Consider the following 23,592-nt stretch of genomic DNA (forward strand, 5'->3'; position numbering starts at 1 on the left):
GCCGGCTTCCCTTTTCTGGGCAAAAGGTAGAGGGGGCACCTGGATTTGATCCGAAGACCTCTTGATCTGCAGTCGAATGCTCTGCCACTGAGCTATGCCCCCTTTGGCTTTTCTGGCGTTTTTTACATTTTTTTTTATGTTCGTTCTAACTCTTTAAACACATGGGAGAGAATCGGCAAACCCATTCGCCGGCTTCCCTTTTCTGGGCGAATGGTAGAGGGGGCACCCAGATTTGAACCGAAGACCTCTCGATCTGCATTCGAATGCTCTGCCACTGAGATATGCCCCCTTCGGCTTTTCTGGGTTTTTTTCATTTTTTTTCAATTGGTTCTATCTCTTTAAACACATCAGAGAGAATCGGCAAACACGTTCGCCGGCTTCCCTTTTCTGGGCAAAAGGTAGAGGGGGAATTTGGATTTGAACCAAAGACGTCTCAATTTGCAGTCGAATGCTCTGCCACTGAGCTATGCCTCTTTTAGTTTCTCTAGCGTTTTTTACATTTTTTTTTTCTATTCGTTCTAGCTCTTTAAACACATCGGAGAGAATCGGCAAACACGTTCGCCGGCTTCCCTTTTCTGGGCAAAAGGTAGAGGGGGCACCCGGACTTGAACCGAAGACCTCTCGATCTGCAGTCGAATGCTCTGCCACTGAGCTATGCCCCCTTTGGCTTTTCAGGCGTTTTTTACATTTTTTTTTTCTATTCGTTCTATCTCTTTAAACACATCGGAGGGAATCGGAAAACACGTTCGCCGGCTTCCCTTTTCTGGGCAAAATGTAGAGGGGGCACCCGGATTTGAACCGAAGACCTCTCGATCTGCAGTCGAATGCTCTGCCACTGAGCTATGCCCCCTTTGGCTTTTCTGTTGTTTTTTACATTTTTTTTTTCTATTCGTTCTATCTCTTTAAACACATCGGAGAGAATCGAAAAACACGTTCGCCGGCTTCCTTTTTCTTGGCAAAAGGTAGAGGGGACACGCGGATTTGAACCGAAGACCTCTCGATCTGCAGTCGAATGCCCCGACACTGAGCTATGCCCCCTTTAGCTTTTCTGGCGTTTTTTACATTTTTTTTTTCTATTCTGTCTAGCTCTTTAAACACATCGGAGAGAATCGGCAAACACGTTCGCCGGCTTCCCTTTTCTGGGCAAAATGTATAGGGGGCACCCAGATTTGAACCGAAGACCTCTCGATCTGCAGTCGAATGCTCTGCCACTGAGCTATGCCCCCTTCGGCTTTTCTGGGTTTTTTTCATTTTTTTTCTATTTCTTTAAACACATCGGAGAGAGTCGGCAAACACGTTCGCCGGCTTCCCTTTTCTGGGCAAAATGTAGAGGGGGTACCCGGATTTGAACCGAAGACCTCTCGATCTGCAGTCGAATGCTCTGCCACTGAGCTATGCCCCCTTTGGTTTTTCAGGCGTTTTTTACATTTTTTTTTTCTATTCGTTCTATCTCTTTAAACACATCGGAGGGAATCGGAAAACACGTTCGCCGGCTTCCCTTTTCTGGGCAAAAGGTAGAGGGGGCACCCGGATTTGAACCGAAGACCTCTTGATCTGCAGTTGAATGCTCTGCCACTGAGCTATGCCCCCTTAGGCTTTTCTGGCGTTTTTTACATTTTTTTTTCTATTCGTTCTATCTCTTTAAACACATCGGAGAGAATCGGCAAACACGTTCGCCGGCTTCCCTTTTCTGGGCAAAATGTAGAGGGGGTACCCGGATTTGAACCGAAGACCTCTCGATCTGCAGTCGAATGCTCTGCCACTGAGCTATGCCCCCTTAGGCTTTTCTGGCGTTTTTTACATTTTTTTTTCTATTCGTTCTATCTCTTTAAACACATCGGAGAGAATCGAAAAACACGTTCGCCGGCTTCCTTTTTCTTGGCAAAAGGTAGAGGGGGCACCCGGATTTGAACCGAAGACCTCTCGATCTGCAGTTGAACGCTCTGCCACTGAGCTATGCCCCCTTAGGCTTTTCTGGGTTTTTTTCTTTTTTTTTCTATTCGTTCTATCTCTTTAAACACATCAGAGAGAATCGGCAAACACGTTCGCCGGCTTCACTTTTCTGGGCAAAAGGTAGAGGGGGCACCCGGATTTGAACCGAAGACCTCTCGATCTGCAGTCGAATGCTCTGCCACTGAGCTATGCCCCCTTTAGTTTTTCTGGCGTTTTTTACATTTTTTTTTTCTATTCGTTCTAGCTCTTTAAACACATCGGAGAGAATCGGCAAACACGTTCGCCGGCTTCGCTTTTCTGGGCAAAAGGTAGAGGGGGCACCCGGATTTGAACAGAAGACCTCTCGATCTGCAGTCGAATGCTCTGCCACTGAGCTATACCCCCTTCGACTTTTCTTGGTTTTTTTTCATTTTTTTTCTATTTGTTCTATCTCTTTAAACACATCGGAGAGAATCGGCAAACACGTTCGCCGGCTTCCCTTTTCTGGGCAAAATGTAGAGGGGGCAGCCGGATTTGAACCGAAAACCTCTCGATCTGCAGTCGAATGCTCTGCCACTGAGCTATGCCCCCTTTGGCTTTTCTGCCATTTTTTACATTTTTTTTTTCTATTCGTACTATCTCTTTAAACACATCGGAGAGAATCGGCAAACACGTTCGCCGGCTTCCCTTTTCTGGGCAAAAGGTAGAGGGGGCACCTGGATTTGAACCGAAGACCTCTCGATCTGCAGTCGAATGCTCTGCCACTGATCTATACCATCTTTGGCTTTTTTGTTTTTTTTTACATTTTTTTTTTCTATTCGTTCTATCTCTTTAAACACATCGGAGAGAATCGAAAAACACGTTCGCCGGCTTCCTTTTTCTTGGCAAAAGGTCGAGGGGGCACCCGGATTTGAACCGAAGACCTCTCGATCTGCAGTCGAATGCTCTGCCACTGAGCTATGCCCCCTTTGGCTTTTCTGGGTTTTTTTCTTTTTTTTTCTATTCGTTCTATCTCTTTAAACACATCAGAGAGAATCGGCAAACACGTTCGCCGGCTTCCCTTTTCTGGGCAAAATGTAGAGGGGGCACCTGGATTTGAACCGAAGACCTCTCGATCTGCAGTCGAATGCTCTGCCACTGAGCTATGCCCCCTTTGGTTTTTCTAGCGTTTTTTACATTTTTTTTTCTATTCGTACTATCTCTTTAAACACATCGGAGAGAATCGGCAAACACGTTCGCCTGCTTCCCTTTTCTGGGCAAAGGGTAGAGGGGGCACCTGGATTTGAACCGAAGACCTCTTGATCTGCAGTCGAATGCTCTGCCACTGAGCTATGCCCCCTTAGGCTTTTCTGGCGTTTTTTACATTTTTTTTTCTATTCGTTCTATCTCTTTAAACACATCGGAGAGAATCGAAAAACACGTTCGCCGGCTTCCTTTTTCTTGGCAAAAGGTAGAGGGGGCACCCGGATTTGAACCGAAGACCTCTCGATCTGCAGTTGAACGCTCTGCCACTGAGCTATGCCCCCTTAGGCTTTTCTGGGTTTTTTTCTTTTTTTTTCTATTCGTTCTATCTCTTTAAACACATCAGAGAGAATCGGCAAACACGTTCGCCGGCTTCCCTTTTCTGGGCAAAAGGTAGAGGGGGCACCCGGATTTGAACCGAAGACCTCTCGATCTGCAGTCGAATGCTCTGCCACTGAGCTATGCCCCCTTTAGTTTTTCTGGCGTTTTTTACATTTTTTTTTTCTATTCGTTCTAGCTCTTTAAACACATCGGAGAGAATCGGCAAACACGTTCGCCGGCTTCGCTTTTCTGGGCAAAAGGTAGAGGGGGCACCCGGATTTGAACCGAAGACCTCTCGATCTGCAGTCGAATGCTCTGCCACTGAGCTATGCCCCCTTAGGCTTTTCTGGCGTTTTTTACATTTTTTTTTTTCTATTCGTTCTATCTCTTTAAACACATCGGAGAGAATCGTCAAACACGTTCGCCGGCTTCCTTTTTCTTGGCAAAAGGTAGAGGGGGCAACCGGATTTGAACCGAAGACCTCTCGATCTGCAGTCGAATGCTCTGCCACTGAGCTATGCCCCCTTTGGCTTTTCTGGGTTTTTTTCTTTTTTTTTCTATTCGTTCTATCTCTTTAAACACATCGGAGAGAATCGGCAAACACGTTCGCCGGCTTCCCTTTTCTGGGCAAAAAGTAGAGGGGGCACGCGGATTTGAACCGAAGACCTCTCGATCTGCAGTCAAATGCTCTGCCACTGAGCTATGCCCCCTTTGGCTTTTCTGGCGTTTTTTACAATTATTTTTTCTATTTGTTCTATCTCTTTAAACACATCGGAGAGAATCGGCAAACACGTTCGCCGGGTTCCCTTTTCTGGGCAAAAGGTGGAGGGGGCACCCGGATTTGAACCGAAAACCTCTCGATCTGCAGTCGAATGCTCTGCCACTGAGCTACGCCATTTGGCATTTCTGGCGTTTTTTACATTTTTTTTTTCTATTCGTTCTATCTCTTTAAACACATCGGAGAGAATCGGCAAACACGTTCGCTGGCTTCCCTTTTCTGGGCAAAAGGTAGAGGGGGCACCTGGATTTGAACCGAAAACCTCTTGATCTGCAGTCGAATGCTCTGCCACTGAGCTATGCCCCCTTTGGCTTTTCTGGGTTTTTTTTCATTTTTTTCTATTTGTTCTATCTCTTTAAACACATTGGAGAGAATTGGCAAACATGTTTGCCGGCTTCCCTTTTCTGGGCAAGGGGGGCACCTGGATTTGAACTGAAGACCTCTCAATCTGCAGTTGATGCTCTGCCACTGAGCTATGCCCCCGAGCTATGCCCTCTTTGGCTTTTCTGGCGTTTTTAACATTTTTTTTTCTATTCATTCTATCTCTTTAAACACATCGGAGAGAATCGGCAAACACGTTCGCCGGCTTCCCTTTTCTGGGCAAAAGGTGGAGGGGGCACCCGGATTTGAACCGAAGACCTCTCGATCTGCAGTCGAATGCTCTGCCACTGAGCTATGCCCCCTTTGGCTTTTCTGGCGTTTTTTACATTTTTTTTTCTATTCGTTCTATCTCTTTAAACACATCGGAGAGAATCGGCAAACACGTTCGCCGGCTTCCCTTTTCTGGGCAAAAGGTGGAGGGGGCACCCGGATTTGAACCGAAGACCTCTCGATCTGCAGTCGAATGCTCTGCCACTGAGCTATGCCCCCTTTGGCTTTTCTGGCGTTTTTTACAATTATTTTTTCTATTCGTTCTATCTCTTTAAACACATCGGAGAGAATCGGCAAACACGTTCGCCGGCTTCCCTTTTCTGGGCAAAAGGTGGAGGGGGCACCCGGATTTGAACCGAAAACCTCTCGATCTGCAGTCGAATGCTCTGCCACTGAGCTACGCCATTTGGCATTTCTGGCGTTTTTTACATTTTTTTTTTCTATTCGTTCTATCTCTTTAAACACATCGGAGAGAATCGGCAAACACGTACGCCGGCTTCCCTTTTCTAGGCAAAAGGTGGAGGGGGCACCCGGATTTGAACCGAAGACCTCTCGATCTGCAGTCGAATGCTCTGCCACTGAGCTACGCCCCCTTTGGCTTTTCTGGAGTTTTTTACTTTTTTTTTTTCTATTCGTTCTATCTCTTTAAACACATCGGAGAGAATCGGCAAACACGTTCGCCGGCTTCCCTTTTCTGGGTAAAGGGTAGAGGGGGCACCCGGATGTAAACCGAAGACCTCTCGATCTGCAGTCGAATGCTCTGCCACTGAGCTATGCCCCCGAGCTATGCCCCCTTTGGCTTTTCTGGCGTTTTTTACATTTTTTTTTTCTATTCGTTCTATCTCTTTAAACACATCGAAGAGAATCGGCAAACACGTTCGCCGGCTTCCTTTTTCTTGGCAAAAGGTAGAGGTGGCATACGGATTTGAACCGAAGACCTCTCAATCTGCACTTGAATGCTCTGCCACTGAGCTATGCCCCCTTTGGCTTTTCTATCATTTTTTTTTTCTATTCATTCTATCTCTTTTAACACATCGGAGAGAATCGGCAAACACGTTCGCCGGCTTCCCTTTTCTGGGCAAAGGGTAGAGGGGGTACCCGGATATGAACCGAAGACCTCTCGATCGGCAGTCGAATGCTCTGCCACTGAGCTATGCCCCCTTTGGCTTTTCAGGCGTTTTTCAAATTTTTTTTTTCTATTCATTCTATCTCTTTAAACACATCGGAGAGAATCGGCAAACACGTTCGCCGGCTTCCCTTTTCTGGGCAAAGGGTAGAGGGGGTACCCGGATATGAACCGAAGACCTCTCGATCGGCAGTCGAATGCTCTGCCACTGAGTTATGCCCCCTATGGCTTTTCTGGCGTTTTTTAAATTTTTTTTTTCTATTCATTCTATCTCTTTAAACACATCGGAGAGAATCGGCAAACACGTTCGCCGGCTTCCCTTTTCTGGGCAAAGGGTAGAGGGGGTACCCGGATATGAACCGAAGACCTCTCGATCGGCAGTCGAATGCTCTGCCACTGAGTTATGCCCCCTTTGGCTTTTCTGGCGTTTTTTATATTTTTTTTTTCTACTCTTTCTATCTCTTTAAACACATCGGAGAGAATCGGCAAACACGTTCGCCGGCTTCCCTTTTCTGGGCAAAAGGTAGAAGGGGCTCCCGGATTTGAACCGAAGACCTCTCGATCTGCAGTCGAATGCTCTGCCACTGAGCTATGCCCCCTTTGGCTTTTCTGGTGTTTTTTACATTTTTTTTTTCTATTCATTCTATCTCTTTAAACACATCGGAGAGAATTGGCAAACACGTTCGCCGGCTTCCTTTTTCTTGGCAAAAGGTAGAGGTGGCACCCAAATTTGAACAGAAGACTTCTCGATCTGCAGTTGAATGCTCTGCCACTGAGCTATGCCCCCTTCGGTTTTTGTAACATTTTTTTTTTTCTATTCATTCTATCTCTTTAAACACATTGGAGAGAATCTGCAAACACGATCGCCGGCTTCCCTTTTCTGGGCAGAGGGTAGAGGGGGCACCCGGATTTGAACCGAAGACCTCTCGATCTGCAGTCGAATTCTCTGCCACTGAGCTATGCCCCCTTTGGCTTTTCTGGCATTTTTTAAATTTTTTTTTTCTATTCGTTCTATCTCTTTAAACACATCGGAGAGAATCGGCAAACACGTTCGCCGGCTTCCCTTTTCTGGGCAGAGGGTAGAGGGGGCACCCGGATTTGAACTGAAGACCTCTCGATCTGCAGTCGAATGCTCTGCCACTGAGCTATGCCCCCTTTGGCTTTTCTGGCGTTTTTTACATTTTTTTTTTCTTTTCATTATTACATTACATTACATTACATTGAGTTTATATAGCGCCAAAGGGTTTGCTCAGCGCTGTACAATAGAGGGGGGGACAATACATGAAACATTACAGCAGCTACGAACAGCACACGAGGGGTAAGAGGGCCCTACTCTTTCGAGCGTACAATCTGGGAGGGAGGGGGTAGTGGTACAGGAGGAAGTGGCTGTGGGGGATGGAGTGGTAGGAGGAATGAAGGAGAGCAGCAGTTAGGTGAGGGTGGGGTAGGCTTCCCTGAAGAGGTGGGTTTTCAGGGAGCGCCTGAAGGTGAGGAGGGAAGGTGACAGTCTGATGGATTGGGGTAGTGAGTTCCAGAGGATGGGGGAGGACCTGGAGAAGTCTTGCAGACGTGCGTGTGAGGAGGAGACCAGGGAGCAAGATAGAAGGAGGTCCTGTGAAGAGCGAAGGGTACGGGTAGGGTGGTACTTGGGAATCAGGTCGGTGAGGTAGTTAGGGGCAGTGTTGTGAATGGCTTTGTAGGTCAGAGTGAGTAGTTTGAATTTGATGCGTTGGGCGATAGGGAGCCAGTGGAGGGAGAGGCAGAGGGGGGTGGCAGAGGTGGAGCGGCTGGTGAGGTGGATGAGTCTGGCAGCTGAGTTCAGGATGGTCTGAAGCGGGGAGAGTTTGCACTGGGGTTGGCCGGTGAGGAGGGAGTTGCAGTAGTCAAGGCGTGAGATAATCAGGGAGTGCACAAGTAGTTTAGCGGTGTCTGGGGTAAGGAAGGTGCGTATTTTGGCGATATTGCGGAGGTGGAGCCTGCATGTGTTTGTCAGTGATTTGACATGAGGTTGGAAGGAGAGGTTAGAGTCCAGAATGACCCCAAGGACTTTGGCTTGCGGGGCGGGATTGATGGTGGTGATGTTAGTAGTGATGGATAGGATGGGGGGGGGGGGCGCGGGCAGGAGGGAAGACGAGAAGCTCGGTTTTGGAGAGGTTGAATTTGAGGAAATGGAGCGACATCCAGTCAGAGATGTCGTTTAGGAGGTGAGTGATGCGGGCGGAGAAAGTGGAGGTGAGGTGAGGGGTGGAGAGGTAAATTTGAGTGTCATCAGCATAGAGATGGTAGTTGAAGCCGTGGGAGTGTATGAGTTTGCCAAGGGAGGAGGTGTAGATGGAGAAGAGAAGGGGTCCAAGGACAGAGCCCTGGGGGACCCCAACAGAGAGGGGGAGGGAAGGGGAGGTGGCACCATTGTAGGAAACGCTGAAGGAGCGTCGGGATAGGTAAGAGGAGAACCAGGAGAGAGTGGTGTCTCTGATGCCAAGGGAGAATAGTTTATTAAGGAGGAGGGGGTGGTCAACTGTGTCGAAGGCCGCGGAGAGGTCCAGGAGGAGGAGGACAGAGTAGTCGCCTTTGGCTTTGGCGGTAAGTAGGTCGTTGGTGATTTTGAGGAGGGCGGTTTCGGTGGAGTGTAGGGGACGGAAGCCGGACTGTAGTGGATCAAGGAGGTTGTTGTCAGTTAGGTGGGTGCTTAGGCGGTTGTAGACTAAGCGCTCCAGGAGTTTGGAAGTGAGTGGCAGCAGGGAGATGGGTCTGAGGTTGTTTGGGTCAGAGGGGTCCAGGGAGGGCTTTTTGAGTATGGGGGTGATGTGCGCATGCTTTAAGGGGGAGGGGAATACGCCGGTAGAGAGGGAGAGATTGAAGATGTGGGTGAGGGAGCAGATGAGGGAAGAGGGGGGTGACTGGAGGAGTCGAGAGGGGATAGGGTCTAGGGGGCAGGTAGTGAGGCGGGCTTCAGAGAAGACCCTGGTGACTTCCTCAGTGGTAGCGGGGCTGAAGGAGTGCAGAGCTGGTGGGGTTACGGTAAGCGGGGTCTTGGGTGTGGAGGGGGGCAGTGCGGTTGCGAGGTCAGAGGAGGGAAGAGATGAGGGGGAGATAGGGGGGGGGAGGCTAGGTGGGGAGGTAGATTGCGAGTTGACTATGTCCTGACGGATAGCATCAATTTTATTGTGGAAATGAGTGGCTATCTCGTGGGCGGTGAGTGAGGTACTGAGTGGAGGAGGGGGGGGAGAGAGCAGGGAGTTGAAGGTGGAGAAGAGTCGGCGAGGGCAGGAGGAGAGGGTGTTAATCAGGTTTACGAAGTAAGCCTGCTTGGCGGCGTGGAGGGAGGAGGTGTAAGTGAGGAAGGCAGATTTGTAGAGGGAGAATGAACGGGGGGACCTGGTTTTGCGCCATAGTCTCTCCAGCGCACGACTGCGACGTTTGAGGCATTTAGTGTGGTCGTTCTGCCATGGTTGGAGCGGTCTGGGTTTGATGTAGCGTGTGGTTAGGGGTGCCAGAGAGTCTAGGGTAGCTATCTCTTTAAACACATCGGAGAGAATCGGCAAACACGTTCGCCGGATTCCCTTTTCTGAGCAAAAGGTAGAGGGGGAATTTGGATTTGAACCAAAGACGTCTTGATTTGCAGTCGAATGCTCTGCCACTGAGCTACGCCCCATTTGGCTTTTCTGTTGTTGTTTACTTTTTTTTTTCCTACTATTTCTATCTCTTTAAACACATCGGAGAGAATAGGCAAACACGTTCCCCGGCTTCCCTTTTCTGGGCAAAAGGTAGAGGGGGCACCCGGATTTGAACAGAAGACCTCTAGATCTGCAGTTGAATGCTATGCCACTGAGATATGCCCCCTTTGGCTTTTCTGGCGTTTTTACATTTTTTTTTCTATTCGTTCTATCTCTTTAAACACATCAGAGAGAATCGGCAAACACGTTCGCCGGCTTCTCTTTTCTGGGCAAAATGTAGAGGGGGCACCCAGATTTGAACCGAAGACTTCTCGATCTGCAGTGGAATGCTCTGCCACTGAGATATGCCCCCTTTGGCTTTTCTGGCATTTTTTACATTTTTTTTTTTCTATTCGTTCTATCTCTTTAAACACATTGGAGAGAATCGGCAAACACGTTCGCCGGCTTCCCTTTTCTGGGCGAATGGTAGAGGGGGCACCCAGATTTGAACCGATGACCTCTCGATCTGCAGTCGAATGCTCTGCCACTGAGCTATGCCCCCTTTAGTTTTTCTGGCATTTTTAACATTTTTTTTTTCTATTCGTTCTAGCTCTTTAAACACATCGGAGAGAATCGGCAAACACGTTCGCCGGCTTCCCTTTTCTGGGCAAAAGGTAGAGAGGGCACCCGGATTTGAACCGAAGACCTCTCGAATCTGCAGTCGAATGCTCTGCCACTGATATATGCCCCCTACGGCTTTTCTGGGTTTTTTTTCATTTTTTTTCTATTGGTTCTATCTCTTTAAACACATCAGAGAGAATCGGCAAACACGTTCGCCGGCTTACCTTTTCTGGGCAAAATGTAGAGGGGGCATCCGGATTTGAACCGAAGACCTCTCGATCTGCAGTCGAATGCTCTGCCATTGAGCTATGCCCCCTTTGGCTTTTCAGGCGTTTTTTACGTTTTCTTTTTTCTATTCGTTCTATCTCTTTAAACACATCGGAGAGAATCGGCAAACACGTTCGCCGGCTTCCCTTTTCTGGGCAAAAGGTAGAGGAGGAATTTGGATTTGAACCAAAGACGTCTCAATTTGCAGTCGAATGCTCTGCCACTGAGCTATGCCCCCTTTGGCTTTTCTGTCGTTGTTTACATTTTTTTTTCCTATCCATTCTATCTCTTTAAACACATCGGAGAGAATCGGCAAACACGTTCGCCGGCTTCCCTTTTCTGGGCAAAAGGTAGAGGGGGCACCCGGATTTGAACCGAAGACCTCCGATTTGCAGTCGAATGCTCTGCCCCTGAGCTATGCCCCCTTCGGCTTTTCTGGGTTTTTTTTCATTTTTTTTCTATTCGTTCTATCTCTTTAAACACATCGGAGAGAATCGGCAAACACGTTCGCTGGCTTCCCTTTTCTGGGCAAAAGGTAGAGGAGGAATTTGGATTTGAACCAAAGACATCTCTATTTGCAGTCGAATGCTCTGCCACTGAGTTATGCCCCATTTGGCTTTTCTGTCGTTGTTTACATTTTTTTTTCCTATCCGTTCTATCTCTTTAAACACATCGGCGAGAATCGGCAAACACGTTTGCCAGCTTCCCTTTTCTGGGCAGAGGGTAGAGGGGGCACCTGCATTTGAACCGAAGACCTCGCGATCTGCAGTTGAATGCTCTGCCACTGAGCTATGCCCCCTTTGGCTTTTCTGGCATTTTTTACATTTTTTTTTCTATTCGTTCTATCTCTTTAAACACATCGGAGAGAATCGGCAAACACGTTCGCCGGCTTCCCTTTTCTGGGCGAATGGTAGAGGGGGCACCCAGATTTGAACCGATGACCTCTCGATCTGCAGTCGAATGCTCTGCCACTGAGCTATGCCCCCTTTAGTTTTTCTGGCATTTTTAACATTTTTTTTTTCTATTCGTTCTAGCTCTTTAAACACATCGGAGAGAATCGGCAAACACGTTCGCCGGCTTCCCTTTTCTGGGCAAAGGGTAGAGAGGGCACCCGGATTTGAACCGAAGACCTCTCGAATCTGCAGTCGAATGCTCTGCCACTGAGATATGCCCCCTACGGCTTTTCTGGGTTTTTTTTCATTTTTTTTCTATTGGTTCTATCTCTTTAAACACATCAGAGAGAATCGGCAAACACGTTCGCCGGCTTACCTTTTCTGGGCAAAATGTAGAGGGGGCATCCGGATTTGAACCGAAGACCTCTCGATCTGCAGTCGAATGCTCTGCCACTGAGCTATGCCCCCTTTGGCTTTTCAGGCGTTTTTTACGTTTTCTTTTTTCTATTCGTTCTATCTCTTTAAACACATCGGAGAGAATCGGCAAACACGTTCGCCGGCTTCCCTTTTCTGGGCAAAAGGTAGAGGAGGAATTTGGATTTGAACCAAAGACGTCTCAATTTGCAGTCGAATGCTCTGCCACTGAGCTATGCCCCCTTTGGCTTTTCTGTCGTTGTTTACATTTTTTTTTCCTATCCGTTCTATCTCTTTAAACACATCGGAGAGAATCGGCAAACACGTTCACCGGCTTCCCTTTTCTGGGCAAAAGGTAGAGGGGGCACCCGGATTTGAACCGAAGACCTCCGATTTGCAGTCGAATGCTCTACCCCTGAGCTATGCCCCCTTCGGCTTTTCTGTGTTTTTTTTCATTTTTTTTCTATTCGTTCTATCTCTTTAAACACATCGGAGAGAATCGGCAAACACGTTCGCTGGCTTCCCTTTTCTGGGCAAAAGGTAGAGGAGGAATTTGGATTTGAACCAAAGACATCTCTATTTGCAGTCGAATGCTCTGCCACTGAGTTATGCCCCATTTGGCTTTTCTGTCGTTGTTTACATTTTTTTTCTATCGGTTCTATCTCTTTAAACACATCGGAGAGAATCGGCAAACACGTTCGCCGGCTTCCCTTTTCTGGGCAAAATGTAGAGGGGGCACCCGGATTTGAACCGAAGACCTCTCGATCTGCAGTCGAATGCTCCGCCACTGAGCTATGCCCCCTTTGGCTTTTGAGGTGTTTTTTACATTTTTTTTTTCTATCCATTCTATCTCTTTAAACACATCAGAGAGAATCGGCAAACACCTTCGCCGGCTTCCCTTTTCTGGGCAAAAGGTAGAGGGGGCACCCGGATTTGAACCGAAGACCTCTACGATCTGCAGTCGAATGCTCTGCCACTGAGCTATGCCCCCTTTGGCTTTTCAGGCGTTTTTTACGTTTTCTTTTTTCTATTCGTTCTATCTCTTTAAACACATCGGAGAGAATCGGCAAACACGTTCGCCGGCTTCCCTTTTCTGGGCAAAAGGTAGAGGAGGAATTTGGATTTGAACCAAAGACGTCTCAATTTGCAGTCGAATGCTCTGCCACTGAGCTATGCCCCCTTTGGCTTTTCTGTCGTTGTTTACATTTTTTTTTCCTATCCGTTCTATCTCTTTAAACACATCGGAGAGAATCGGCAAACACGTTCACCGGCTTCCCTTTTCTGGGCAAAAGGTAGAGGGGGCACCCGGATTTGAACCGAAGACCTCCGATTTGCAGTCGAATGCTCTACCCCTGAGCTATGCCCCCTTCGGCTTTTCTGTGTTTTTTTTCATTTTTTTTCTATTCGTTCTATCTCTTTAAACACATCGGAGAGAATCGGCAAACACGTTCGCTGGCTTCCCTTTTCTGGGCAAAAGGTAGAGGAGGAATTTGGATTTGAACCAAAGACATCTCTATTTGCAGTCGAATGCTCTGCCACTGAGTTATGCCCCATTTGGCTTTTCTGTCGTTGTTTACATTTTTTTTCTATCGGTTCTATCTCTTTAAACACATCGGAGAGAATCGGCAAACACGTTCGCCGGCTTCCCTTTTCTGGGCAAAATGTAGAGGGGGCACCCGGATTTGAACCGAAGACCTCTCGATCTGCAGTCGAATGCTCCGCCACTGAGCTATGCCCCCTTTGGCTTTTGAGGTGTTTTTTACATTTTTTTTTTCTATCCATTCTATCTCTTTAAACACATCAGAGAGAATCGGCAAACACCTTCGCCGGCTTCCCTTTTCTGGGCAAAAGGTAGAGGGGGCACCCGGATTTGAACCGAAGACCTCTACGATCTGCAGTCGAATGCTCTGCCACTGAGCTATGCCCCCTTAGGCTTTTCTGGTGTTTTTTACATTTTTTTTTCCTATTCGTTCTATCTCTTTAAACACATCGGAGAGAATCGGCAAACACGTTCGCCGGCTTCCCTTTTCTGGGCAAAAGGTAGAGAGGGCACCCGGATTTGAACCGAAAACCTCTCGATCTGCAGTCGAATGCTCTGCCACTCAGCTATGCCCCCTTTGGCTTTTCAGGCGTTTTTTACATTTTTTTTTCTATTCGTTCTATCTCTTTAAACACATCGGAGAGAATCGGCAAACACGTTCGCCGGCTTCCCTTTTCTGGGCAAAAGGTAGAGGGGGCACCTGGATTTGAACCAAAGACGTCTCAATTTGCAGTCGAATGCTCTGCCACTGAGCTATGGCCCCTTTGGCTTTTCTATCGTTGTTTACATTTTTTTTTTCCATCCGTTCTATCTCTTTAAAAACATCGGAGAGAATCGGCAAACACGTTCGCCGGCTTCCCTTTTCTGAGCAAAAGGTAGAGGGGGCATCCGGATTTGAACCGAAGACCTCTCGATCTGCGGTCGAACGCTCTACCACCGAGCTATGCCCCATTTGTTTTTTCTGGCGTTTTTTACATTTTTTTTTTCTATTCGTTCTATCTCTTTAAACACATCGGAGAGAATCGGCAAACACGTTCGCCGGCTTCCCTTTTCTGGCCAAAATGTGGAGGGGGCACCCGGATTTGAACAGAAGACCTCTCGATCTGCAGTCGAACGCTCTGCCACTGAGCTATGCCCCCTTTGGCTTTTCTGTCGTTGTTTACATTTTTTTTTTCTATTCATTCTATCTCTTTAAACACATCGGAGAGAATCGGCAAACACGTTCGCCGGCTTCCCTTTTCTGGGCAAAGGGTAGAGAGGGTACCCAGATATGAACCGAAGACCTCTCGATCGGCAGTCGAATTCTCTGCCACTAAGCTATTCCCCCTTTGGCTTTTCTAGCGTTTTTTATATATTTTTTTTTCTACTCTTTCTATCTCTTTAAACACATCGGAGAGAATCGGCAAACATGTTTGCCGGCTTCCTTTTTCTTGGTGAAGGGTAGAGGGGGCACCCGGATTTGAACCGAAGACCTCTCGATCTGCAGTCGAATGCTCTGCCACTGAGCTATGCCCCCTTTGGCTTTTCTGGCGTTTTTTACATTTTTTTTTTCTATTTGTTCTATCTCTTTAAACACATCGGAGAGAATCGGCAAACACGTTCGTCGGCTTCCTTTTATCTTGGCGAAGGGTAGAGGGGGCACCTGGATTTGAACCGAAGACCTCTCGATCTGCAGTCGAATGCTCTGCCACTGAGCTATGCCCCCTTTGGTGTTTCTGGCGTTTTTTAAATTTTTTTTTTCTTTTCGTTCTATCTCTTTAAACACATCGGAGAGAATCGGCAAACACGTTCGTCGGCTTCCTTTTATCTTGGCGAAGGGTAGAGGGGGCACCCGGATTTGAACCGAAGACCTCTCGATCTGCAGTCGAATGCTCTGCCACTGAGCTATGCCCCCTTTGGCGTTTCTGGCATTTTTTACATTTTTTTTTTCTTTTCGTTCTATCTCTTTAAACACATCGGAGAGAATCGGCAAACATTTTCGCCGGCTTCCCTTTTCTGGGCAAAATGTAGAGAGGGCACCCGGATTTGAACCGAAGACCTCTCGATTTGCAGTCGAATTGCTCTGCCACTGAGCTATGCCCCCTTTGGCTTTTCTAGCGTTTTTTACATTTTTTTTTTCTATTCGTACTATCTCTTTAAACACATCGGAGAGAATCGGCAAACACGTTCGCCGGCTTCCCTTTTCTGGGCAAAAGGTAGAGGGGGCACCTGGATTTGATCCGAAGACCTCTCGATCTGCAGTCGAATGCTCTGCCACTGAGCTATGCCCCCTTTGGCTTTTCTGGCGTTTTTTACATTTTTTTTTTCTTTTCGTTCTATCTCTTTAAACACATCGGAGAGAATCGGCAAACATTTTCGCCGGCTTCCCTTTTCTGGGCAAAATGTAGAGAGGGCACCCGGATTTAAACCGAAGACCTCTCGATTTCCAGTCGAATTGCTCTGCCACTGAGCTATGCCCCCTTTGGCTTTTCTGGCGTTGTTTACATTTGTTTTTTTCTATCCGTTCTATCTCTTTAAAAACATCGGAGAGAATCGGCAAACACGTTCGCCGGCTTCCCTTTTCTGAGCAAAAGGTAGAGGGGGCACCCGTATTTGAACCGAAGACCTCTCGAGCTGCAGTCGAACGCTCTACCACCGAGCTATGCCCCATTTGTTTTTTCTGGCGTTTTTTACATTTTTTTTTTCTATTCGTTCTATCTCTTTAAACACATCGGAGAGAATCGGTAAACACGTTCGCCGGATTCCCTTTTCTGGCCAAAATGTGGAGGGGGCACCCGGATTTGAACAGAAGACCTCTCGATCTGCAGTCGAACGCTCTGCCACTGAGCTATGCCCCCTTTGGCTTTTCTGTCGTTGTTTACATTTTTTTTTTCTATTCATTCTATCTCTTTAAACACATCGGAGAGAATCGGCAAACACGTTCGCCGGCTTTCTTTTTCTGGGCAAAGGGTAGAGAGGGTACCCAGATATGAACCGAAGACCTCTCGATTTGCAGTCGAATTGCTCTGCCACTGAGCTATGCCCCTTTTGGCTTTTCTAGCGTTTTTTACATTTTTTTTTTCTATTCGTACTATCTCTTTAAACACATTGGAGAGATTCGGCAAACACGTTCGCCGGCTTCCCTTTTCTGGGCAAAAGGTAGAGGGGGCACCTGGATTTGTTCCGAAGACCTCTCGATCTGCAGTCGAACGCTCTACCACTGAGCTATGCCACATTTGTTTTTTCTGGCGTTTTTTACATTTTTTTTTTCTATTCGTTCTATCTCTTTAAACACATCGGAGAGAATCGGCAAACACGTTCGCCGGCTTCCCTTTTCTGGGCAAAATGTAGAGGGGGCACCCGGATTTGAACCGAAGACCTCTCGATCTGCAGTCGAATGCTCCGCCACTGAGCTATGCCCCCTTTGGCTTTTGAGGTGTTTTTTACATTTTTTTTTTCTATCCATTCTATCTCTTTAAACACATCAGAGAGAATCGGCAAACACCTTCGCCGGCTTCCCTTTTCTGGGCAAAAGGTAGAGGGGGCACCCGGATTTGAACCGAAGACCTCTACGATCTGCAGTCGAATGCTCTGCCACTGAGCTATGCCCCCTTAGGCTTTTCTGGTGTTTTTTACATTTTTTTTTCCTATTCGTTCTATCTCTTTAAACACATCGGAGAGAATCGGCAAACACGTTCGCCGGCTTCCCTTTTCTGGGCAAAAGGTAGAGAGGGCACCCGGATTTGAACCGAAAACCTCTCGATCTGCAGTCGAATGCTCTGCCACTCAGCTATGCCCCCTTTGGCTTTTCAGGCGTTTTTTACATTTTTTTTTCTATTCGTTCTATCTCTTTAAACACATCGGAGAGAATCGGCAAACACGTTCGCCGGCTTCCCTTTTCTGGGCAAAAGGTAGAGGGGGCACCTGGATTTGAACCAAAGACGTCTCAATTTGCAGTCGAATGCTCTGCCACTGAGCTATGGCCCCTTTGGCTTTTCTATCGTTGTTTACATTTTTTTTTTCCATCCGTTCTATCTCTTTAAAAACATCGGAGAGAATCGGCAAACACGTTCGCCGGCTTCCCTTTTCTGAGCAAAAGGTAGAGGGGGCATCCGGATTTGAACCGAAGACCTCTCGATCTGCGGTCGAACGCTCTACCACCGAGCTATGCCCCATTTGTTTTTTCTGGCGTTTTTTACATTTTTTTTTTCTATTCGTTCTATCTCTTTAAACACATCGGAGAGAATCGGCAAACACCTTCGCCGGCTTCCCTTTTCTGGGCAAAAGGTAGAGGGGGCACCCGGATTTGAACCGAAGACCTCTACGATCTGCAGTCGAATGCTCTGCCACTGAGCTATGCCCCCTTAGGCTTTTCTGGTGTTTTTTACATTTTTTTTTCCTATTCGTTCTATCTCTTTAAACACATCGGAGAGAATCGGCAAACACGTTCGCCGGCTTCCCTTTTCTGGGCAAAAGGTAGAGAGGGCACCCGGATTTGAACCGAAAACCTCTCGATCTGCAGTCGAATGCTCTGCCACTCAGCTATGCCCCCTTTGGCTTTTCAGGCGTTTTTTACATTTTTTTTTCTATTCGTTCTATCTCTTTAAACACATCGGAGAGAATCGGCAAACACGTTCGCCGGCTTCCCTTTTCTGGGCAAAAGGTAGAGGGGGCACCTGGATTTGAACCAAAGACGTCTCAATTTGCAGTCGAATGCTCTGCCACTGAGCTATGGCCCCTTTGGCTTTTCTATCGTTGTTTACATTTTTTTTTTCCATCCGTTCTATCTCTTTAAAAACATCGGAGAGAATCGGCAAACACGTTCGCCGGCTTCCCTTTTCTGAGCAAAAGGTAGAGGGGGCATCCGGATTTGAACCGAAGACCTCTCGATCTGCGGTCGAACGCTCTACCACCGAGCTATGCCCCATTTGTTTTTTCTGGCGTTTTTTACATTTTTTTTTTCTATTCGTTCTATCTCTTTAAACACATCGGAGAGAATCGGCAAACACGTTCGCCGGCTTCCCTTTTCTGGCCAAAATGTGGAGGGGGCACCCGGATTTGAACAGAAGACCTCTCGATCTGCAGTCGAACGCTCTGCCACTGAGCTATGCCCCCTTTGGCTTTTCTGTCGTTGTTTACATTTTTTTTTTCTATTCATTCTATCTCTTTAAACACATCGGAGAGAATCGGCAAACACGTTCGCCGGCTTCCCTTTTCTGGGCAAAGGGTAGAGAGGGTACCCAGATATGAACCGAAGACCTCTCGATCGGCAGTCGAATTCTCTGCCACTAAGCTATTCCCCCTTTGGCTTTTCTAGCGTTTTTTATATATTTTTTTTTCTACTCTTTCTATCTCTTTAAACACATCGGAGAGAATCGGCAAACATGTTTGCCGGCTTCCTTTTTCTTGGTGAAGGGTAGAGGGGGCACCCGGATTTGAACCGAAGACCTCTCGATCTGCAGTCGAATGCTCTGCCACTGAGCTATGCCCCCTTTGGCTTTTCTGGCGTTTTTTACATTTTTTTTTTCTATTTGTTCTATCTCTTTAAACACATCGGAGAGAATCGGCAAACACGTTCGTCGGCTTCCTTTTATCTTGGCGAAGGGTAGAGGGGGCACCTGGATTTGAACCGAAGACCTCTCGATCTGCAGTCGAATGCTCTGCCATTGAGCTATGCCCCCTTTGGTGTTTCTGGCGTTTTTTAAATTTTTTTTTTCTTTTCGTTCTATCTCTTTAAACACATCGGAGAGAATCGGCAAACACGTTCGTCGGCTTCCTTTTATCTTGGCGAAGGGTAGAGGGGGCACCCGGATTTGAACCGAAGACCTCTCGATCTGCAGTCGAATGCTCTGCCACTGAGCTATGCCCCCTTTGGCGTTTCTGGCATTTTTTACATTTTTTTTTTCTTTTCGTTCTATCTCTTTAAACACATCGGAGAGAATCGGCAAACATTTTCGCCGGCTTCCCTTTTCTGGGCAAAATGTAGAGAGGGCACCCGGATTTGAACCGAAGACCTCTCGATTTGCAGTCGAATTGCTCTGCCACTGAGCTATGCCCCCTTTGGCTTTTCTAGCGTTTTTTACATTTTTTTTTTCTATTCGTACTATCTCTTTAAACACATCGGAGAGAATCGGCAAACACGTTCGCCGGCTTCCCTTTTCTGGGCAAAAGGTAGAGGGGGCACCTGGATTTGATCCGAAGACCTCTCGATCTGCAGTCGAATGCTCTGCCACTGAGCTATGCCCCCTTTGGCTTTTCTGGCGTTTTTTACATTTTTTTTTTCTTTTCGTTCTATCTCTTTAAACACATCGGAGAGAATCGGCAAACATTTTCGCCGGCTTCCCTTTTCTGGGCAAAATGTAGAGAGGGCACCCGGATTTAAACCGAAGACCTCTCGATTTCCAGTCGAATTGCTCTGCCACTGAGCTATGCCCCCTTTGGCTTTTCTGGCGTTGTTTACATTTGTTTTTTTCTATCCGTTCTATCTCTTTAAAAACATCGGAGAGAATCGGCAAACACGTTCGCCGGCTTCCCTTTTCTGAGCAAAAGGTAGAGGGGGCACCCGTATTTGAACCGAAGACCTCTCGAGCTGCAGTCGAACGCTCTACCACCGAGCTATGCCCCATTTGTTTTTTCTGGCGTTTTTTACATTTTTTTTTTCTATTCGTTCTATCTCTTTAAACACATCGGAGAGAATCGGTAAACACGTTCGCCGGATTCCCTTTTCTGGCCAAAATGTGGAGGGGGCACCCGGATTTGAACAGAAGACCTCTCGATCTGCAGTCGAACGCTCTGCCACTGAGCTATGCCCCCTTTGGCTTTTCTGTCGTTGTTTACATTTTTTTTTTCTATTCATTCTATCTCTTTAAACACATCGGAGAGAATCGGCAAACACGTTCGCCGGCTTTCTTTTTCTGGGCAAAGGGTAGAGAGGGTACCCAGATATGAACCGAAGACCTCTCGATTTGCAGTCGAATTGCTCTGCCACTGAGCTATGCCCCTTTTGGCTTTTCTAGCGTTTTTTACATTTTTTTTTTCTATTCGTACTATCTCTTTAAACACATTGGAGAGATTCGGCAAACACGTTCGCCGGCTTCCCTTTTCTGGGCAAAAGGTAGAGGGGGCACCTGGATTTGTTCCGAAGACCTCTCGATCTGCAGTCGAACGCTCTACCACTGAGCTATGCCACATTTGTTTTTTCTGGCGTTTTTTACATTTTTTTTTTCTATTCGTTCTATCTCTTTAAACACATCGGAGAGAATCGGCAAACACGTTCGCCGGCTTCCCTTTTCTGGCCAAAATGTGGAGGGGGCACCCGGATTTGAACAGAAGACCTCTCGATCTGCAGTCGAATGCTCTGCCACTGAGCTATGCCCCCTTTGGCTTTTCTGTTGTTGTTTACATTTTTTTTTTTCTATTCATTCTATCTCTTTAAACACATCGGAGAGAATCGGCAAACATGTTCGCCGGGTTCCCTTTTCTGGGCAAAGGGTAGAGAGGGTACCCAGATATGAACCGAAGACCTCTCGCTCGGCAGTCGAATTCTCTGCCACTAAACTATACCCCCTTTGGCTTTTCTAGCGTTTTTTATATCTTTTTTTTCTACTCTTTCTATCTCTTTAAACACATCGGAGAGAATTGTCAAACATGTTCGCCGGCTTCCTTTTTCTTGGCGAAGGGTAGAGGGGGCATCCGGATTTGAACCGAAGACCTCTTGATCTGCAGTCGAATGCTCTGCCACTGAGCTATGCCCCCTTTGGCTTTTCTGGCGTTTTTTACATTTTTTTTTTCTATTTGTTCTATCTCTTTAAACACATCGGAGAGAATCGGCAAATACGTTCGTCGGCTTCCTTTTATCTTGGCGAAAGGTAGAGGGGGCACCTGGATTTGAACCGAAGACCTCTCGGTCTGCAGTCGAATGCTCTGCCACTGAGCTATGCCCCCTTTGGTGTTTCTGGCGTTTTTTACATTTTTTTTTTCTTTTCGTTCTATCTCTTTAAACACATCGGAGAGAATCGGCAAACATTTTCGCCGACTTCCCTTTTCTGGGCAAAATGTAGAGAGGGCACCCGGATTTGAACCGAAGACCTCTCGATTTGCAGTCGAATTGCTCTGCCACTGAGCTATGCCCCCTTTGGCTTTTCTAGCGTTTTTTACATTTTTTTTTTCTATTCGTACTATCTCTTTAAACACATCGGAGAGAATCGGCAAACACGTTCGCCGGCTTCCCTTTTCTGGGCAAAAGGTAGAGGGGGCACCTGGATTTGATCCGAAGACCTCTCGATCTGCAGTCGAATGCTCTGCCACTGAGCTATGCCCCCTTTGGCTTTTCTGGCGTTTTTTACATTTTTTTTTCTATTCGTTCTATCTCTTTAAACACATCGGAGAGAATCGGCAAACACGTTCGCCGGCTTCCTTTTTCTTGGCAAAACGTAGAGAGGGCACTCGGATTTGAACCGAAGACCTCTAGATCTGCAGTCGAATGCTCTGCCACTGAGCTATGCCCCCTTTGGCTTTGCTGGGTTTTTTTTTCATTTTTTTTCTATTCTTTCTATCTCTTTAAACACATCGGAGAGAATCGGCAAACAAGTTCGCCGGCTTCCCTTTTCTTGGCAAAATATATAGGGGGCACCCGGATTTGAACCGAAGACCTCTCGATCTGCAGTCGAATGCTCTGCCACTGAGCTATACCCCCTTCGGCTTTTCTTGGTTTTTTTTCATTTTTTTTCTATTTGTTCTATCTCTTTAAACACATCGGAGAGAATCGGCAAACACGTTCGCCGGCTTCCCTTTTCTGGGCAAAATGTAGAGGGGGCACCCGGATTTGAACCGAAAACCTCTCGATCTGCAGTCGAATGCTCTGCCAATGAGCTATGCCCCCTTTGGCTTTTCAGGTGTTTTTTACATTTTTTTTTCTATCCATTCTATCTCTTTAAACACATCAGAGAGAATCGGCAAACACCTTCGCCGGCTTCCCTTTTCTGGGCAAAAGGTAGAGGGGGCACCTGGATTTGAACCGAAGACCTCTACGATCTGCAGTCGAATGCTCTGCCACTGAGCTATGCCCCCTTAGGCTTTTCTCGTGTTTTTTACATTTTTTTTTCCTATTCGTTCTATCTCTTTAAACACATCGGAGAGAATCGGCAAACACGTTCGCCGGCTTCCCTTTTCTGGTCAAAAGGTAGAGAGGGCACCTGGATTTGAACCGAAGACCTCTCGATCATCAGTCGAATGCTCTGCCACTTAGCTATGCCCCCTTTGGCTTTATTGTTGTTGTTTACATTTTTTTTTTCTATCCATTCTATCTCTTTAAAAACATCGGAGAGAATCGGCAAACACGTTCGCCGGCTTCCCTTTTCTGAGCAAAAGGTAGAAGGGGATTTGAACCGAAGACCTCTCGATCTGCAGTCGAACGCTCTACCACTGAGCTATGCCCCATTTGTTTTTTCTGGCGTTTTTTACATTTTTTTTTTCTATTCGTTCTATCTCTTTAAACACATCGGAGAGAATCGGCAAACACGTTCGCCGGCTTCCCTTTTCTGGCCAAAATGTGGAGGGGGCACCCGGATTTGAACAGAAGACCTCTCGATCTGCAGTCGAACGCTCTGCCACTGAGCTATGCCCCCTTTGGCTTTTCTGTCGTTGTTTACATTTTTTACATTTTTTTTTCTATTCATTCTATCTCTTTAAACACATCGGAGAGAATCGGCAAACACGTTCGCCGGCTTCCCTTTTCTGGGTAAAGGGTAGAGAGGGTACCCAGATATGAACCGAAGACCTCTCGATCGGCAGTCGAATTCTCTGCCACTAAGCTATTCCCCTTTGGCTTTTCTAGCGTTTTTTACATTTTTTTTTCTATTCCTTCTATCTCTTTAAACACATCGGAGAGAATCGGCAAACACGTTTGCCGGCTTCCTTTTTCTTGGCGAAGGGTAGAGGGGGCACCCGGATTTGAACAGAAGACCTCGCGATCTGCAGTCGAATGCTCTGCCACTGAGCTATGCCCCCTTTGGAGTTTCTGGTGTTTTTTACATTTTTTTTTTCTTTTCGTTCTATCTCTTTAAACACATTGGAGAGAATCGGCAAACATTTTCGCCGGCTTCCCTTTTCTGGGCAAAATGTAGAGAGGGCACCCGGATTTGAACAGAAGACCTCTCGATTTGCAGTCGAAT

General features: G+C 47.0%; 21 non-coding genes across 21 annotated transcripts; all 21 read right to left on the bottom strand.

Moving 5' to 3' along the window:
• Window positions 1-590: 590 nt before the first annotated feature.
• Window positions 591-662, bottom strand: TRNAC-GCA (transfer RNA cysteine (anticodon GCA)). The gene has a single exon. It is a non-coding gene; the product is annotated as a tRNA-Cys (tRNA).
• Window positions 663-778: 116 nt separating this feature from the next.
• TRNAC-GCA (transfer RNA cysteine (anticodon GCA)) lies at window positions 779-850 on the bottom strand. The gene has a single exon. It is a non-coding gene; the product is annotated as a tRNA-Cys (tRNA).
• A 1,227-nt stretch (window positions 851-2,077) lies between these two features.
• On the bottom strand, window positions 2,078-2,149 carry TRNAC-GCA (transfer RNA cysteine (anticodon GCA)). The gene has a single exon. It is a non-coding gene; the product is annotated as a tRNA-Cys (tRNA).
• Window positions 2,150-2,827: 678 nt separating this feature from the next.
• TRNAC-GCA (transfer RNA cysteine (anticodon GCA)) lies at window positions 2,828-2,899 on the bottom strand. The gene has a single exon. It is a non-coding gene; the product is annotated as a tRNA-Cys (tRNA).
• Window positions 2,900-3,012: 113 nt separating this feature from the next.
• On the bottom strand, window positions 3,013-3,084 carry TRNAC-GCA (transfer RNA cysteine (anticodon GCA)). Its single transcript has one exon. It is a non-coding gene; the product is annotated as a tRNA-Cys (tRNA).
• Window positions 3,085-3,571: 487 nt separating this feature from the next.
• Window positions 3,572-3,643, bottom strand: TRNAC-GCA (transfer RNA cysteine (anticodon GCA)). The gene has a single exon. It is a non-coding gene; the product is annotated as a tRNA-Cys (tRNA).
• Window positions 3,644-3,759: 116 nt separating this feature from the next.
• Window positions 3,760-3,831, bottom strand: TRNAC-GCA (transfer RNA cysteine (anticodon GCA)). Its single transcript has one exon. It is a non-coding gene; the product is annotated as a tRNA-Cys (tRNA).
• A 117-nt stretch (window positions 3,832-3,948) lies between these two features.
• On the bottom strand, window positions 3,949-4,020 carry TRNAC-GCA (transfer RNA cysteine (anticodon GCA)). The gene has a single exon. It is a non-coding gene; the product is annotated as a tRNA-Cys (tRNA).
• An 864-nt stretch (window positions 4,021-4,884) lies between these two features.
• On the bottom strand, window positions 4,885-4,956 carry TRNAC-GCA (transfer RNA cysteine (anticodon GCA)). The gene has a single exon. It is a non-coding gene; the product is annotated as a tRNA-Cys (tRNA).
• Window positions 4,957-5,071: 115 nt separating this feature from the next.
• On the bottom strand, window positions 5,072-5,143 carry TRNAC-GCA (transfer RNA cysteine (anticodon GCA)). Its single transcript has one exon. It is a non-coding gene; the product is annotated as a tRNA-Cys (tRNA).
• Window positions 5,144-5,445: 302 nt separating this feature from the next.
• On the bottom strand, window positions 5,446-5,517 carry TRNAC-GCA (transfer RNA cysteine (anticodon GCA)). Its single transcript has one exon. It is a non-coding gene; the product is annotated as a tRNA-Cys (tRNA).
• Window positions 5,518-10,571: 5,054 nt separating this feature from the next.
• TRNAC-GCA (transfer RNA cysteine (anticodon GCA)) lies at window positions 10,572-10,643 on the bottom strand. Its single transcript has one exon. It is a non-coding gene; the product is annotated as a tRNA-Cys (tRNA).
• A 1,240-nt stretch (window positions 10,644-11,883) lies between these two features.
• TRNAC-GCA (transfer RNA cysteine (anticodon GCA)) lies at window positions 11,884-11,955 on the bottom strand. The gene has a single exon. It is a non-coding gene; the product is annotated as a tRNA-Cys (tRNA).
• A 2,930-nt stretch (window positions 11,956-14,885) lies between these two features.
• TRNAC-GCA (transfer RNA cysteine (anticodon GCA)) lies at window positions 14,886-14,957 on the bottom strand. The gene has a single exon. It is a non-coding gene; the product is annotated as a tRNA-Cys (tRNA).
• A 117-nt stretch (window positions 14,958-15,074) lies between these two features.
• Window positions 15,075-15,146, bottom strand: TRNAC-GCA (transfer RNA cysteine (anticodon GCA)). The gene has a single exon. It is a non-coding gene; the product is annotated as a tRNA-Cys (tRNA).
• Window positions 15,147-15,263: 117 nt separating this feature from the next.
• Window positions 15,264-15,335, bottom strand: TRNAC-GCA (transfer RNA cysteine (anticodon GCA)). Its single transcript has one exon. It is a non-coding gene; the product is annotated as a tRNA-Cys (tRNA).
• Window positions 15,336-15,828: 493 nt separating this feature from the next.
• Window positions 15,829-15,901, bottom strand: TRNAS-GGA (transfer RNA serine (anticodon GGA)). The gene has a single exon. It is a non-coding gene; the product is annotated as a tRNA-Ser (tRNA).
• Window positions 15,902-18,840: 2,939 nt separating this feature from the next.
• TRNAC-GCA (transfer RNA cysteine (anticodon GCA)) lies at window positions 18,841-18,912 on the bottom strand. The gene has a single exon. It is a non-coding gene; the product is annotated as a tRNA-Cys (tRNA).
• Window positions 18,913-19,218: 306 nt separating this feature from the next.
• TRNAC-GCA (transfer RNA cysteine (anticodon GCA)) lies at window positions 19,219-19,290 on the bottom strand. The gene has a single exon. It is a non-coding gene; the product is annotated as a tRNA-Cys (tRNA).
• A 493-nt stretch (window positions 19,291-19,783) lies between these two features.
• On the bottom strand, window positions 19,784-19,856 carry TRNAS-GGA (transfer RNA serine (anticodon GGA)). The gene has a single exon. It is a non-coding gene; the product is annotated as a tRNA-Ser (tRNA).
• A 2,187-nt stretch (window positions 19,857-22,043) lies between these two features.
• On the bottom strand, window positions 22,044-22,115 carry TRNAC-GCA (transfer RNA cysteine (anticodon GCA)). The gene has a single exon. It is a non-coding gene; the product is annotated as a tRNA-Cys (tRNA).
• Between the last annotated feature and the right edge of the window lie 1,477 nt (window positions 22,116-23,592).

The sequence above is a fragment of the Staurois parvus genome, unplaced genomic scaffold (assembly GCF_062004578.1).
Source record: "Staurois parvus isolate SC_StPar_1 unplaced genomic scaffold, SC_StPar_1.0 ptg000011l, whole genome shotgun sequence".
Lineage (NCBI taxonomy): Eukaryota > Metazoa > Chordata > Amphibia > Anura > Ranidae > Staurois > Staurois parvus.